This window comes from Lolium rigidum, chromosome 3 (assembly GCF_022539505.1).
Source record: "Lolium rigidum isolate FL_2022 chromosome 3, APGP_CSIRO_Lrig_0.1, whole genome shotgun sequence".
Taxonomy (NCBI): domain Eukaryota; kingdom Viridiplantae; phylum Streptophyta; class Magnoliopsida; order Poales; family Poaceae; genus Lolium; species Lolium rigidum.
Window position 1 is genome coordinate 310663750 of NC_061510.1, and position 12641 is coordinate 310676390.

At 41.9% G+C, this 12641-nt stretch overlaps 2 long non-coding RNA genes across 2 annotated transcripts; both read right to left on the reverse strand.

The window, feature by feature from the left end:
- Positions 1-612: 612 nt before the first annotated feature.
- Positions 613-3482, reverse strand: LOC124699854. The gene is made up of 4 exons (XR_007001542.1): positions 3362-3482; positions 3099-3220; positions 2931-2995; positions 613-1191 (listed from the first exon to the last, which is right to left on the reverse strand). It is a non-coding gene; the product is annotated as an uncharacterized LOC124699854 (long non-coding RNA).
- A 3676-nt stretch (positions 3483-7158) lies between these two features.
- On the reverse strand, positions 7159-8432 carry LOC124699855. The gene is made up of 2 exons (XR_007001543.1): positions 8035-8432; positions 7159-7366 (listed from the first exon to the last, which is right to left on the reverse strand). It is a non-coding gene; the product is annotated as an uncharacterized LOC124699855 (long non-coding RNA).
- Positions 8433-12641: the final 4209 nt, after the last annotated feature.

The window sequence follows — 12641 nt, forward strand, 5'->3', positions numbered from 1 at the left end:
AAAGTAGATCATTAACACATCTGCAGCCGCAGCAGTCCCGGCTCATGTGGAGTCAGTCGACCGCATGTTTTTCTCTTTCGCCCCACAGTCCGTTTACTGGTCATGCATGTGTGCCTGCTGCGTGAACATAATTACCTCTGCTCACTACTGCGATTAATTTAACTTGCAGCACCCAGTTGGTCTAAAGCTTACTAGATGACCCGTTGCGCTATCGCGCAAATGGTAGAATCAAGTCAGAATTGAAAACATAAGCTTTAGCTTATTTTAGTATTAAGAATTAGCCTAGAATTTAACTGCTTTAGTTCTTGCAGACACACCATTCCATCGAGGTGTTGCAGACTATCAACCAGATCAGAGAACGAACGTAGATGATAGAACGCTCATGGAAAGCAGCAACTTCATAACTCACATGGTCTTGAAGAGCATGCTTCAGGCAAGTTTAAACGGTTCAGCCTTTCTGTCATATTTTTTGGCTTGTCACATACACACAGGAATGTCAGCATGAAGCACCGAATGCTTACCACACTCATGGATTGAGGATGGTGACATGCTCCATCGTCTGAAGCGTGTGGTATGGTGAAGGACCGAGCAACATCTCCACTGTTTCACAAATGTTAATAAGCCGACCTTCTGATACAAACAGGAATACATGAAAAACTCATTTGCTTAATTTGCCATAACTGAGTCAAACAATCATGAACTTTTGCACGATGGTCTTAATACATTTCCTGAAGATCAATTAGTGAATGATTTGAAGTTATGAAACCTCGTGCTGGTCCTCGCCTCCTCCGGCTCAGGACACGCTGACCACACCGCCTCCGGATCAGACCCGACTGTTGACATCGTCCTTGATGATGAGCCCAAGGTAAACCGAGCACGGTGCTGCGCACGGCAACCCCTTCATCTCCTGCTCAACCTCGACCCCTCCCGATGTTCATCTTCTCCCACGGCGCTTGTCTCCACTTGACCAAGCACATCGCCGCCATACCTGGCCATGGAGCAGCGAGACGGCGAGCAGTGGCAGGATGCCAGCCTGAAGCAGTATCTTGGTGCTTGATTCTTCAGATGACATCGGCTCAGCGCATTCAGTGTCGCCTCCCTCGGAGGCAGGCCGCAAGTCTCTTCATGACATGAACCAAAGCAAGCTCACTGAGGTACTCAGCTGTGGTCACTTGCACCTCCAGCACGCCTCTGCATTTAGTTAGTTATATAAGAAGCTCCTACTTAATACCACAAATTAACTCAAATTAAATATTCACTTTGAGAACTTAACAGATTGATGTTATTTTTAGATTTCTTCTTTGCAGTTACAAAGGACCATAGTATCATAAAGTTTGAGAAATAGCAAAACTAAGGTAGATACTACATGGTGAAGAAAAAAAGATGTTCCAGGTTGGAAAAAATGTTAAGGACAGGGCAGCTCCATCCAACTAAGCACACAATGCATCTTTCGAAACTCGGGGAACAGGGGAGGACAATCTATGAAATAATTAGTAGGATCTGTCTATTCTACGAACAAGTAATAAACCAATTCCAACTCTAACTCGGGGAACATAATGTTCATGGCTAGGATCAATTCATTTAGATTAATTCTTCCATATTCCTGTTGACCCACCAGTGAGCTCCTTAATTTAAGTTTGCCTGAATCTAATTAATCTCAATAGGTAAGCAACTCTTTCTACAGAAGCTCCATACTCCTTTTTAGTACTTACATTTGTACTGACAACCAGCAATGGTACGCCATCTTACAGATCTCATTTACCATATAAAACCCATGAATCAAATATACCACATCTTACTGCTATTAGAAAGGTCTTCACTAACAGAAGGAAAGGAACACTAAAAGATGGACAACAAGCAAAGTTCACATCTGAAAAATAAAACCACAGTATCAACATTTCCTACGCACTCTTTCAGAAAACCAGAAGCATCTCAAACAACAATTGAGAAAGGAAAACTGTATGCTAAAATAGAATCCCATAAATCCAGAGTTTTAAAGGAATTATACAACAAAAAAATACATTCTATTGCTAAGCATTTTATTGACCTTGTCAATAAAAAATTGCGCGTAAGCTAGAAATCATACTGGCAAGGAGATCCAACAATTCTATAGCCTAACAGTGATATGTATGCCCAGACCATTAACAGAGATGGAACAACAGAATAGGTAGCCTTTTAAATAGTAGAATCTCTATTTGTTGGTGGGCACAGTTATAGGAGAAGATACAAATCTAATAGAAAAACAAATGAAGCAGAAAAGATTCATCTGAATGGGGTACGAGTGAAATATGTTACTTGCTAGTAAAATTATAGCTTGACTAATTAAGCATGCAGAGAAAAATCACGAGAAGATGAGGGGCAACAACATAGGTCGGGATCGAGTGTTTATTCATAGCAAGCGGGCGAATTGCCACAATTGAAAGAATTCATGGTCCTACTCCCGTCTCATACCATCGCAAACATAAGTTAAGTTATGAACGAGTTCTCACAACTCTGAAAAAAATTAGTTTCGAGATTTTACAAACAAAAATTGTAAGCGGGACGTGAAACATGCTTAGAATAAAAAGGTTCAATTGTCTTCGAAGAAGAAAAAAAACTAAGAAGCATGCTCCTTTGTAGCAGCCTGCCGAAGAAAAGTCCATAAGAGAATTAGGGAAGCTAACACCAAATGGCACATAAAACTCCACCAAATCAAGCAAGCATATAAGTAACTTTGGCAGCCACGGTCGTATGCACAAAACATTGGTCCTTCTCTGCTCTAATAGTTGCACACGGACTCATCTCAAATCGTAAGCAACATATGCTTTAAATTAAATACTTTCGGCATAATCCAGAAGTGCCTATCCATGTTCTAACATGTGAACATGCATATCAGTTGTTGAATAAACAAAGTAATAAACAATCTACATGGGACGAACGGTGGTACTAACCTTCCAGCCCCACACCCTCGTGCTGCCGGCCGCAGTCGTCGCGCCTCGCATGGCCAGTTGATGAGCTGTAGTACACAAAATAAAACTTCACACAATAAGAAAGTACTACAGCAGGAATGCCAGATAGTAATTAATTTGCAGCAAAATTCATCAATTGCTCTCCCTAACCTCTTGATGCTGATGCAGCATTGTTTGCCCATATCATTGTCTCCACCTCCGTTCCTCCAAGCTGCACCACTCAAGCCAAACGACCACCTCTGTACCCCAAAGACCAATCCCGGTTCAAACCACTGCAAATAGGGTATAGTGTGACATATCAAAAGGGGAGCAAATGATGGGGCACAGCAAAAGAAGAGCACACCAGAAATTTTGCTCATGGATCTATTACAAAGTGAATCAGAGAGAGAAAGGAGGAGGATAATCATGCTCACCGAGCCTTTCTCTCATAGGAGAAGCTTCACTCTGACCTGGGAGTGTTTAGCACTGCGTTAGCGTGCACCACCATAGGCGCCATCCCTGGAAGCCGACCGGCGGCGTGAGCCCTCCATGGAAGCCGACCGGCAAGAGCGCGCCCTTCCCCGAGCGCGCCTCTGGCCACCCGGGCTCGGCCGCCGAGCTCGCCCGCAGCTCGAGGAAAACCTCACCACTCGCAGCGCACGAGCCGTCGTGCTCGCGCCACACCACAGATCGGAGAGGGGGGATGGTGGTGAGGGCCGGTGGGAGAGAGAAGAGGGCACGGCGACGGCTCGGTGGAGGGCGCCGGCGACGGCTGAAGATGGAGGAGCACGGAGACAGGGGGTGTGGATGCGGGGCAGATATTTTTCACCCATCGGGGTGAAACCTAGATTTCCCCATCTCGCTTGACTGAGGTACCAACCAGTTTTTCCACCGACGCCTGTTTGCCTGACCCCACCAACATCCAGGCCCATGTGTCATCGGGGTTTGTATGTACTAGCTCGGACGTGAACAAGGAACGAGACAAATCCAACGGCAGCAGTTAACCATGGAGGTGAATTCTGATACTGTTGTTTTCATCTAGGAAAAAGTCTATTTCAAACCTTGAACTTGTAGAGCTTCGGCGGAATGGACCCTCAACTCCAAATCCCTGTCGTTTGTACCCTAAATTTTACAATCCTGATCTAAATTGAACCTTGGCGCTGTTTTTCAAAGAAGAAAAATAAAATATTATTGCTACCCTCACTGGCCCACCTGTCATATTCATCTTCTTCCTCCAATCTCTCTTTTGGCTGCCACTAGAACACGACACCGGTGCCAGGTGCCATCTCGCCCGGCGCTACTGCCGACAACAACTCTTGGCTGCCCTCTGTGTGAGTCCCACGCCCGCCACCAATCAACCCAATCCTTGATGAAGTGAACACGGACGAGCTCGGATTTTTTGAATGCACGACTACAACCACTTCAATCAGCCTGATCCCTAAAAATTGATGCACTGCTGCTACAACAATTTGGTGGGTGAGCAGCTATTTTTTCAGGGAGATGGCCGGCCTGCACCGTATGATTTTAGGGGGACGCCGAGGGAGGAGAAGGACTCCGCGCCCCATGGCCGGGGCAGCGAGCGAAGGGGCAATCGCGTTCTCCATCTCGCCGTTGGCAGGTAGCCGCGGCCCAAGCGCCGCGAGCTTAGGCTGCCGCGCCTCTCGCTCAACCATCGTGCCCTGGTCCGCCCGTAGCGTCGTTGCACGCCTCGAGCGCTCGCTCCTCTGCTGTTGGTGCTAACAACGAGAAGGGAGAGATGGATTGGGGAAGGAGATGAATCTACCATGTGGGCCCGTCTGTTCAGTGAGACAATTTGTATTCCTGGCCGGGATTACCCTTTTCCCGATTAGCCAAACAACTCTAAGGTTCAATTTAGACTGGGATTATAAAGTTTAGGGTACAAATGACAGGGATTCAGAGTTAAGGGTCCATTCCGCTGAAGCTATACAAGTTCAGGGTTTGAAATAGACTTTTTCCTTTCATCTAACGGCCAACGAGGAGTTGCCCTGGGAGTGCCTCGGTTGGCCGGGTAGGCTAGCGCCTTTTAGAGATAGAATTTTCTGACTTCCAGCATATATCATTATTCTAGGTTTTAATCATAACCATGCATGCAGCTAGATATATAGTACTGCGATATACAGGCGAGCCCAACCTTGGAGAGCAAAGGAACAATAAAATTAGTGTTATGCATGGGTACAATAAAATTAAGTTACGTCATGGTATTTGGAAAATACAAATATTGGCATTGTTAGAACCATGTATAAACACCTCTATCCAAAATTATTTGACTCGGATTTGTCTAGATTCATATATATCTAAACGTATTTTAGTATGCATATACATGTAAATCTAGATAAATCTGAATCAATTAGTTTGAGACCAAGGATGGCAATGGGTAGGGTATGGGCAGGGTAGAGCAATACCATACCCATACCCATATAGTCGATGGGTATAATCTTCTACCCATACCCGTGCCCATGGGTATAAAAGTTTACCCATACCCATACCCGGCGGGTACCCGTACCCGTTGGGTACCCGATGGGTAGGTTAAATTGTACACAAGTCACTTGCAATTTTACATTTATCAATAACAAATTCAATTCAAAAAATGAATTATCTCAACTCGATAACAAGTAGTTTAGTACATAACAATTAAAAAATATGAAAATCTTATTCTCATATAGTAACTCAGAAGTAAACAAAAGTAGACGTGTCACGTAAGAAATTGATAATAAACGGGCAGAGTATGGGTATACCCGCGGGTACAAAACTATACCCGTGCCCTACCCAGTCATGTCGGGTAGGGTATGGGTACTACCCATGGGTATGAAAGTATACCCATACCCTGCCCATGCGGGTACGGTACCCGCGAGTACCCGTACCCGTGCGTAAAATTGCCATCCTTATTTGAGACGGGGAAGTACATGTGCTTTATTATGCTTTTCACTACAAAACCAAAAGTTACAGGCGAAGTTATATGTATACCTCTACCAATCCTCTGTTCTCCAAAATCAACAAAATTCTATTTAGGTAGGTTTAGAGATATGAAATAATGTACCCTATGAGAGGCTGTATGGTTAAGTACATTATGGAGATGAGCCTGGTATGAAAATACACGTGCTCACACATTCTCATGCATAGGGGAGACCAGAATTTGATCTTGGTGCATGTTTTGGAGAAAAGGCATCTTCATGATTTAATAAGAAAATAGAAGAACAAAACCAAGGACATCAGTTTATTATAACTAGTACAAATGCCCGTGCGTTGTCACGGGTCCTTAAATTTTATTTCTCAATGCACATATATACTTCGCAACTTATTATGAAAATTCAAACAAATTAAGGATATCATCATGCATGTACTACATCATGATAATACCGAACACAATAGCAAGAACACGTTGTTTCTTGTTACTCTTTCACGGTAAGTCCCACACATGTGTTCTGGATGTGTTCTTTGTGTCCTTTATTAACCTTTTCGCTCATGTCATATTAGTGGTACTTTTATTGTGTAAGTGCGTCAATAACAAGAATTACTTTGTTAATCCTCAATCGGCATCGATTCAAAAATTGCAACAGAATGCGGAATGTGAAGCAGGAAAGAAATATAGCGTGTCTCTTTTTTCACATAAATGCATAGCGAAATCAATGATGCTCTAGCCCAGATATATTTAGATAATTTCTCAACTATACTCGCTATTCAAAATATGATAAGTTATTAATTTGTATAACATGCATCAAATAATTATGATAGCATTACCAATACAATTGTTGCTTGAAGGATCTAAATGTTTTATTCCATTAAAAGAATAAAACGATAGAGAAATTTAAATGCATGCTAACTAAGGTCATGCATCATTCTGAGATCAACATTAATCTTGAAGACACCCATCTTACTAAGGATTTTAAAATACAAATATCTATACATTATCACAATAGAAACTCATAATTTTTCCTCTTCATATTGTTATGGGCAGACACGTCAACAACATACCATGTATTATCAATAGTTCATACACTGCTATGAATGTGTTGCCATACTATATAAAAATAACACTTACCGAAATAAGTCTCAATAAGAGTTCCATTCAAGATTTGGTACCAACTCCTTGTAGCACAACAACAATTTCAATTTCAGTGTCAACAATGGCCTGTGAAATCTACGGGTGCATAAGAATTACAGTTCTTCTCAACTCTCAAGTGTCTTAATTTCTTGTTCATGTTACAAAACAAAAACCAATTGAAGCCGAATGAATAATCAATACATATTACAGGTGCGGGTACATAGTACATACACTTGTCTTCCACAATTGATGAACCGCGCCTTGTTGCTACTAATTGAACGTTATTCTCTCCCTCATGAAGAGATTACGTCATGTTCTCATCAAGTAATTCGAGCTCATCAAGCTCCAGCTTGTCTCCCTGGTATAAACAGAGGGCCTGCAGGGGAGGAATAGATACAACAATATAAGCATAAAGGATGCAGATTATTTAGAATCCAGTAGAGATAACTATATGTCCTTGCCACAAACATGATGTAGCATTCTTTGTTCTCTTATTTTTTTCTTACACTGGTTTTGGGTCGAATGAGAAGGGACTGGGCTAAAAAAATAACTTGGTGTACTAAAAGTGGGACTACAACTTGTTGTCATCATGTCACTCCACTGTTTGTAATGGCTGGCACATAAGAAGTTCAGTTAACTCAGAGCTTTTATATACAACATGTTCATTTATCTTGCAACAATTCATTATTATCATGCATGCTTCTAGAGTGTTTAGACTTACTAAGCAGAGGAACTCAATCTTTGATTCAAAAACCCGAAGTGAATCTGAATTACATGGAGAAGAATATACCCCATGAATACACCCTATTCTTACTTTGTGACTCGGTCACTGTACACCAGAAAGCATGGTAATTTGAGGTTTGGCCACGTTTTGCATTCAGTGGTAGTTATTAGTAGACTATAACGAAGTCAGAGATCCTATTTTTCAGCCACAGTAATACTCTTACTTGATCATCTTAACATGAGCTGAATAACCTATATTTGAATTTAGTGAGGTGGTAATTGCCACGGTAGTCTTGAACCAAGGTATGTAGAACAACTTACACTTGAGGGTGTTCACCATCGCATGCCCTTCACGCGCGATGCCGCCACTGGAGCTGTCATTTAACATAGATTACAGATCATAGAAAAAATAGCCGCATAATATCTCAAAACTATAAGACCATCTTAAGTAATTAATCTGAATAGGTGAATTTCTGGGATGCAGTGGAGAGGAGCAGCAAGTTTCCGGGAAAGCGGTGAAGAGGAGGAGCAGGCGGCCGGGGATGCTATACCAAGCTGGGTTGATCGCTTCATGCATTGATGCTGGATTTTGCATTACATACAATTTTGTTGTTGTATACTGATATATTTTTTCTACTCTTTAGTCGGTACGAAAGAGAAATGCAGAGTATTTGCTTTCCTAGCTGTTCTTGTGAATTCCTATTGTTGCATTGGTTAGTTTGCACCATAATCTTTGGTATATATTTTTTAAAATTGTTATTTAGTCTTCACCATTCGAATTTTGCTAAAATGAGCTAATATTGACAACCTTTAAACTTATTTTTAACGCCACACTAATATAACATCGAATAATATCTACTACATGCATGCTAGCTTGATCAACTAATATCACCATGTAGGCATTAATTTATATAATTAATGATATGGTGATTTCTCCAAAGGGTAAAGTACCTAATAAATTAAATATGTTTTGTACACATGTGATATTTTATTTCATATAATATTTACATTAACAATAGAATTATAATATTTAAAATTGTTCCGTATATGCATATGGAGCCACAATATATTTTTCAAACAGTTTTAGATATTGCCCTTCGCTTTTGCAAGGGCCACTGTGGGAACAATACAAGCATGTTGTCTCATCTAATATCCATGTTGGCTAGCTACATACATGTACTAGACCATGATAGCGCGCGTTGCTGCGCCCGTCCTTTTACCGACAGTATGATAGGAGTTTCTCCCAATTTAAGGACAATATGCCAAATATATTTGGCAGTGTGTTGTGACTTATGTTATATCTGATACTTTGATACTTAAACCTCTACGGCGGTTCCGGTTGATGCCTAAATCCAGTCGATGTTGTTACATCATATATGGGAATTATTTACCCGTGCGTGACCCTGCTTGTCACAGAACCACTATTGAACAATAATCAGAAATAAATCTTATAGTTCTACCAGTTTAAATAAAACTTATAGTCAGCATATAAAATGATATTTCATTCATCATAGAATATCTAACGAAAGGATAATGTGGACATCTAAAGTTCAGCATAGTCTTAAAACGAAATAAACCGATCAAGTGAAATTCATTAATTTTGCATACAGAGAATGCTTTGTTGTAGTGAATTGAGAAACAAAGTAAATGGCAAGGACATGTTTGCACTGAAGCAGATATGACAAAAATATAGAACATCCATTTTACCTCCAAAAGTCTAAATTCAGTAAAGTTGTGCGCACCTCGAACCAGATCTAGAAAGACAGGGTGATGCTAATTAGGTTGGCAGTGTTTTCTTTCTTGAAGAGCAGGGAGGCTATCCTGGCCAAAGAGGATGATGAGAACATATAATCGAAGTATCGACTAAACTTAAATAATACAGCAGAAAGACGTGCAAAATTCGGTAATTCACCGAATTTTGTAACAACAAAATACATGAAAGAGTTCAATAGTCAATACTAATAAGTAGTTGGATTTGGTGGATCTCTCCCACCACGGGCAAGGATCATGATTGCTTGAGTTAGGTTCAAAATGATTTCAGAAAAGATGTTAACTTACTGCCGAATCATCACCAAGGGCAGGCACATTTAAGTTAGTAAAACAATTTTTACGATACTCGGTACATTCTTGTACAATGATTAAGAATAGTGGAAAAATAAAACTAAATAGAGATTTCAAGTTCTAGAATCCGAAAAGGTTAGTTGCAAGCTAATAGTAGGGATATTGTTATAGAAACATCATTTCGTGCAATACGAAACAAACTTATATTGATTCCTCAAAAGAAACTTATATTGAAGCAGGTGAAGGGGTACCTTATAAAACAAAACTTGCATACACATACTTCCTTGTGAATTGCATGCACCACATGCTAATTGAAAAATGAGTAGTCCTTCACCGGCAGTCTTTTATCTTGTCTCTTCTTTTCTCCTTTCTTATAGGATCAACATAACTGAACTTTTTGTACTTTGCTTCTTCAGTACAGAAAACAAAACTCCTGCCTGACATCACATCAGGGAAAGAGACATCAGGGAAAGACAGAAGAAATATATCTATGGATATGTCATAAAATTATGTTAACAAAAATACAAAATATTGTGTCGAACTGCAATGGCACAATTCTGCCATATTGTCACAAAGCGACACAAACAAAAATTAAGGCAAAAACAATTCTTGGGGTTTTCTAAAAATAAATACGAATATAGGGTAGAATACGTATTGAGCAACTACATTTAGATAATAATACTTACCTGCCAACATATTATAGAAAGGGATTTGAAACGAAAATGCAATGCAGCACAACGAATTTATGTTGAAAAGAATGAGATCACATAATGAAGACAATAGCCAGAAGAATTTGAAGTTCATTTTTTTCTCCATGTTTAAAGTAGCAACCCAGAACATATCAAATCAACGAACTAATATTACTTTAAAAGGAAAAGGAAAAGTTGTGTCGAGTTCTCGAAGCAAATGTAGGATTCCTGGGGATCCATATACTATGCACCAATTTGTTCATATGTAGCTATAGTTTCAGTTGCAGAAATATAGTACCTGCCAATGCCATCGCTTCAACCTGTGCACGCCAATCCGTGAGACTAAATGAATACCGAGAAAGATGTGGCAATATCAAAGGTATTGATTATTCTTCACTATGGTTGAATTACATGGAAGATCCTTATTAGATGAGAATATCCACAAAGCACGAACTACTAACATATCAGCGTCCTCGGCTCAGGCGCTCAGGCACAAAAGAATAAACTTTTACAATTTGTACCAGATACAAACCCAGCAGAAAAAAAAGGAGCAGCAATTAGCAAAGAGATCAGCTACAAGCCTACAACACATGCTCCTGAAGTGGATGCGCGTGGTGGAAGAGCGTGGGTGGTAAGAACTAAGAAGGCGATATAAGCCAGACTACCAAAGTGGCAAAGTCCAAAGGTAGTGGAACTGCTGCCGCAAGACATGTTCGCTCACCTCTGGAACCACGGAGCTGCGGTGTGCACCGTGCAGCGTGCATCGTGCTCCATCTCCTGTTCGTCCTACCTGGGATCCTCGCCCCTGAAACTACAATTCTCCTACAAAGGCACGGACAAGAAGGACCGGAGAGAAGTGACTTACATCAGAGCGGTTTGGACCGTTGCTTGCGGTCGTCGAGCATGCTAGCCCAGCAGTCGCCCTCATCTCATCCTCTAGCGCCGGTGAGGTGCCGCCTCCCCGTCTTGCACCAACAAGCCGCCGCCTCGTCCTCCTCCTTTGGGTCCTCCAGCTATTGATCCATCCTCTTACAGCTCCACAATGCGCACCGTACGTGCTCGTCTCCGTCCACGTCGCTGCCGAGAACGGAGAAGAGAGATCGGCAGGATTTAGTTTTTCTTTCCGGGGAAGATAGATCGGCAATGAGGGGGTCGGGATAGCACAGAAAAAAAAAATACAAAGATAACTGCGCTGAAATGGAGGCCCCCGGGCAGTTCACACTGCGGGCCGGCCCGGTTGATGAGAAAACGCCTAGGTCCATTTGTGGAGTAGCAGCCCTCTTATGCCGGGCTGGTCCGTTGCTAGCGGTGAAAAGAAACAGCGAAGCTAGGTGGAACGACGGGAAAATCTGGGACGCTCGGAAGCCAGATCCGACGGTTTAGGATCTAAAATGGCTGAGAGGGCTCATAGGTGGTTGAGTTTTACTGATAACTAATATGTGTGCGTGTGCATGATGTAATTAATAGTTTTTTCTTCTAAATTTAGTTTATATGGAGTAATACTTGTTTTATGCCATTGCCTATATTCATTAACTGGCCGGATGTTTGTAAACACAATCATATTTCTAGCCCTTTTGGATCAACACCCAACCATATCCTTGGTTCATATTTCTAGGCTAGCTTTCCTTTTTCCAAGTGTTGCCATTTTTTTTTTGCGATAATGTGTTGCCCTTTTGATGGCTGCTGTAGCAGCGGTATGTGTAGAAGGATAGAGAGGGAGAGAGATTGACGGAATATGATGGATGTATTATTGAGCCTCATGGGCGAGTATATATAGACGTACAGGGATCATCTTGGAGTGCAAGACAAGACACAAGATCTATCTCTATCCTAGACTACCTAAACCGTACGTATACCAAATATATCTCTAACACTCCCCCATGATCGTAGCGGTAGTGACGTGAACAACGATAGCGTCGCGGACGGTCGGACCAGAGATAAACCGAAGTGGACCCGGAAGGCCGACACTCCCCGCGGTCGTAGCGGGAGCGTCGTGGACGGAGTTGCGTCGCGGCAGCTTGGGCCGGAGAGGAGGCTGGTGAGGCGCAAGCGAGTGGTAGCCCTTTATGCCGATGTCGAGGTAGCCGAGAGCGTGGGTGCTGCAGCCTTGGTCGAGGGAGCCGCGCGAGGAATTTCCGTGGTCGATGTCGTGGGCGGGTGCCGGTATCGATGTAGCCG